Source organism: Triticum urartu, chromosome 5 (assembly GCF_003073215.2).
Source record: "Triticum urartu cultivar G1812 chromosome 5, Tu2.1, whole genome shotgun sequence".
Classification (NCBI taxonomy): domain Eukaryota; kingdom Viridiplantae; phylum Streptophyta; class Magnoliopsida; order Poales; family Poaceae; genus Triticum; species Triticum urartu.
The window spans coordinates 374,943,025-374,948,421 of record NC_053026.1 but is presented as its reverse complement, the minus strand read 5'-3'; positions in this window follow the sequence as shown (position 1 = coordinate 374,948,421).

Below are 5,397 nucleotides of genomic sequence, written 5' to 3'. Positions count from 1 at the left end.
GCCTAGCATGTACAGACATGGCCTCGGAACACAGAAGACTGAAAGGTCGAGCATGAGTCGTATAGAAGATACGATCAACATGAAGATGTTCACCGATGTTGACTAGTCCGTCTCACGTGATGATCGGACACGGCCCAGTTAACTCGGATCATGTTATACTTAGATGACTAGAGGGATGTCTATCTAAGTGGGAGTTCATTGAATAATTTGATTAGATGAACTTAATTATCATGAACTTAGTCTAAAACTGTTTACAATATGTCTTGTAGATCAAATGGCCAACGTAGCCCTCAACTTCAACGCGTTCCTAGAGAAAACCAAGCTGAAAGACGATGGCAGCAACTATACGGACTGGGTCCGGAACCTGAGGATCATCCTCATAGCTGCCAAGAAAGATTATGTCCTACAAGCACCGCTAGGTGACCCACCCGTCCCACAGAACCAAGACGTTATGAACGCTTGGCAGACACGTGCTGATGATTACTCCCTCGTTCAGTGCGGCATGCTTTACAGCTTAGAACCGGGGCTCCAAAAGCGTTTTGAGAGACACGGAGCATACGAGATGTTCGCAGAGCTGAAAATGGTTTTCCAAGCTCATGCCCGGGTCGAGAGATATGAAGTCTCCGACAAGTTCTTCAGCTATAAGATGGAGGAAAATAGTTCTGTCAGTGAGCACATACTCACAATGTCTGGGTTACATAACCACTTGACTCAGCTGGGAGTTAATCTCCCGGATGACGTGGTCATTGACAGAATCCTCCAGTCGCTTCCACCAAGCTACAAGAGCTTTGTGATGAACTTCAATATGCAGGGGATGGAAAAGACCATTCCTGAGGTATTTGCAATGCTGAAATCAGCAGAGGTAGAAGTCAAAAAGGAACATCAAGTGTTGATGGTGAATAAAACCACTAAGTTCAAGAAAGGCAAGGGTAAGAAGAACTTCAAGAAGGACGGCAAGGGAGTTGCCGCGCCCGGCAAGCAAGCTGCCGGGAAGAAGCCAAAGAATGGACCCAAGCCCAAGACTGAGTGCTTTTATTGCAAGGGAAGTGGTCACTGGAAGCGGAACTGCCCCAAATACTTAGCGGACAAGAAGGCCGGCAAAACGGAAGGTATATGTGATATACATGTAATTGATGTGTACCTTACCAGTATTCGTAGTAGCTCCTGGGTATTTGATACCGGTGCAGTTGCTCACATTTGTAACTCAAAGCAGGAGCTACGGAATAAGCGGAGACTGGCAAAGGACGAGGTGACGGTGCGCGTCGGGAATGGTTCCAAGGTCAATGTGATCGCCGTCGGCACGCTACCTCTACATTTGCCTTCGGGATTAGTTTTAAACCTTAATAATTGTTATTTAGTGCCAGCTTTGAGCATGAACATTGTATCAGGATCTCGTTTAATTCGAAATGGCTACTCATTTAAATCCGAGAATAATGGTTGTTCTATTTATATGAGAGATATGTTTTATGGTCATGCTCCGATGGTGAATGGTTTATTCTTAATGAATCTCGAGCGTAATGCTACACATGTTCATAGTGTGAGTACCAAAAGATGTAAGATTTATAATGATAGCTCCACATACTTGTGGCACTGCCGCCTTGGTCACATAGGTGTCAAACGCATGAAGAAGCTCCATGCTGATGGACTTTTAGAGTCTCTTGATTACGAATCATTTGACACGTGCGAACCATGCCTTATGGGTAAAATGACCAAGACTCCATTCTCAAGAACAATGGAGCGAGCAACCAACTTATTGGAAATCATACATACTGATGTGTGTGGTCCAATGAGTGTTGAGGCTCGCGGTGGCTCTCGTTATGTTCTCACCCTCACTGATGACTTGAGTAGATATGGGCATGTCTACTTAATGAAACACAAGTCTGAGACCTTTGAAAAGTTCAAGGAATTTCAGAGTGAGGTTGAGAATCAACGTGACAGGAAAATCAAGTTCCTGCGATCAGATCGTGGAGGAGAATACTTGAGTCATGAGTTTGGCACACACTTAAGAAAATGTGGAATAGTTTCACAGCTCATGCCGCCTGGAACACCTCAGCGTAATGGTGTGTCCGAACGTCGTAATCGCACTCTATTAGATATGGTGCGATCTATGATGTCTCTTGCCGATTTACCGCTATCTTTTTGGGGGTATGCTTTAGAGACTGCCGCATTCACTTTAAATAGGGCTCCGTCGAAATCCGTTGAGACAACACCGTATGAATTATGGTTTGGGAAGAAACCTAAGCTGTCGTTTCTAAAAGTTTGGGGATGCGATGCTTATGTCAAGAAACTTCAACCTGAAAAGCTCGAACCCAAGTCGGAAAAATGCGTCTTCATAGGATACCCTAAAGAAACTATTGGGTATACCTTCTACCTCAGATCCGAAGGCAAGATCTTTGTTGCCAAGAATGGATCCTTTCTAGAGAAGGAGTTTCTCTTGAAATAAGTAAGTGGGAGGAAAGTAGAACTTGATGAAGTATTACCTCTTGAACCGGAAAATGGCGCAACTCAAGAAAATGTTCCCGAGGTGCCTGCACCGACTAGAGAGGAAGTTAATGATAATGATCAAGATACTTCTGATCAAGCTCCTACTGAAATTCGTAGGTCCACAAGGACATGTTCCGCACCAGAGTGGTACGGCAACCCTGTCTTGGAAATCATGTTGTTAGACAACGGTGAACCTTCGAACTATGAAGAAGCGATGGTGGGCACGAATTTCGACAAATGGTTAGAAGCCATGAAATCCGAGATAGGATCCATCTATGAAAACGAAGTATGGACTTTGACTGACTTGCCCGTTGAGCGGCGAGCCATAGAAAATAAATGGATCTTTAAGAAGAAGACAAACGCGGATGGTAACGTAACCATCTATAAAGCTCGCCTTGTTGCTAAGGGTTATCGACAAGTTCAAGGGGTTGACTACGATGAGACTTTCTCACCGGTAGCGAAGCTAAAGTTCGTTCGAATCATGTTAGCAATTGCCGCATTCTATGATTATGAGATATGGCAAATGGACGTCAAAACGGCATTCCTTAATGGTTTCCTTAAGGAAGAATTGTATATGATGCAGCCGGAAGGTTTTGTCGATCCTCAGAATGCTAACAAGGTGTGCAAGCTCCAACGCTCGATTTATGGGCTGGTGCAAGCATCTCGGAGTTGGAACATTCGCTTTGATGATATGATCAAAGCGTTTGGGTTTACGCAGACTTATGGAGAAGCCTGCGTTTACAAGAAAGTGAGTGGGAGCTCTGTAGCATTTCTCATATTATATGTAGATGACATACTTTTGATGGGAAATGATATAGAACTCTTGGACAGCATTAAGGCCTACTTGAATAAAAGTTTTTCAATGAAGGACCTTGGAGAAGCTGCTAATATATTAGGCATCAAGATCTACAGAGATAGATCAAGACGCCTCATAGGTCTTTCACAAAGCACATACCTTGATAAGATATTGAAGAAGTTCAATATGGATTAGTCTAAGAAGGGATTCTTGCCTGTGTTGCAAGGTGTGAAATTGAGCTCAGCTCAATGTCCAACCACGGCAGAAGATATAGAAGAGATGAGTGTCATCCCCTATGCCTCAGCCATAGGTTCTATTATGTATGCCATGCTGTGTACCAGACCTGATGTAAACCTTGCCGTAAGTTTGGTAGGTAGGTACCAAAGTAATCCCGGCAAGGAACACTGGACAGCGGTCAAGAATATCCTGAAGTACCTGAAAAGGACTAAGGAAATGTTTCTCGTCTATGGAGGTGACGAAGAGCTCGTCGTAAAGGGTTACGTCGACGCTAGCTTCGACACAGATCTGGATGACTCTAAGTCACAAACCGGATACATGTATATTTTGAATGGTGGGGCAGTTAGCTGGTGCAGTTGCAAGCAGAGCGTCGTGGCGGGATCTACATGTGAAGCGGAGTACATGGCAGCCTCGGAGGTAGCACATGAAGCAATTTGGGTGAAGGAGTTCATCACCGACCTAGGAGTCATACCCAATGCGTCGGGGCCGATCAAGCTCTTCTGTGAAAACACTGGAGCTATTGCTCTTGCCAAGGAGCCCAGGTTTCACAAGAAGACAAGGCACATCAAGCGTCGCTTCAACTCCATTCGTGAAAATGTTCAAGATGGAGACATAGATATTTGTAAAGTACATACGGACCTGAATGTAGCAGATCCGTTGACTAAACCTCTCCCTAGAGCAAAACATGATCAACACCAGAATTCCATGGGTGTTCGATTCATCACAATGTAACTAGATTATTGACTGTAGTGCAAGTGGGAGACTGTTGGAAATATGCCCTAGAGGTAATAATAAAAGCATTATTATTATATTTCCTTGTTCATGATAATTGTCTTTATTCATGCTATAATTGTGTTATCCGGAAATCGTAATACATGTGTGAATAATAGACACCAACATGTCCCTAGTAAGCCTCTAGTTGACTAGCTCATTGATCAACAAATAGTCATGGTTTCCTGACTATGGACATTGAATGTCATTGATAACGAGATCACATCATTAGGAGAATGATGTGATGGACAAGACCCAATCCTAAACATAGCATAAGATCGTATAGTTCGTTTGCTAGAATTTTTCCAATGTCAGGTATCCTTTCCTTAGACCATGAGATCGTGTAGCTCCCGGATGCCGTAGGAGTGCTTTGGGTGTACCAAACATCACAACGTAACTGGGTGACTATAAAGGTATACTACGGGTATCTCCGAAAGTGTCTGTTGGGTTGACACGGATTAAGACTAGGATTTGTCACCCCGTATGACGGAGAGGTATCACTGGGCCCACTCGGTAATGCATCATCATAATGAGCTCAAAGTGACCAAGTGTCTGGTCACGGGATCATGCATTACGGTACGAGTAAAGTGACTTGCCGGTAACGATATTGAATGAGGTATTGGGATACCAACGATCGGATCTCGGGCAAGTAACATACCGATTGACAAAGGGAATTGTATACGGGGTTGCTTGAATCCTCGACATCGTGGTTCATCCGATGAGATCATCGAGGAGCATGTGGGAGCCAACATGGGTATCCAGATCCCGCTGTTGGTTATTGACCGGAGAGCGATCTCGGTCATGTCTACATGTCTCCCGAACCCGTAGGGTCTACACACTTAAGGTTCGGTGACGCTAGGGTTGTAGGGATATGTATATACAGTAACCCGAATGTTGTTCGGAGTCCCGGATGAGATCCCGGACGTCACGAGGAGTTCCAGAATGGTCCGGAGGTAAATAATTATATATAGGAAGTGCTATTTCGGCCGTCGGGGCAAGTTTCGTGGTCACCGGTATTGTACCGGGACCACCGGAAGGGTCCCGGGGGTCCACCGGGTGGGGCCACCTGCCCCGGGGGGCCACATGGGCTGTAGGGGGTGCGCCTTGGC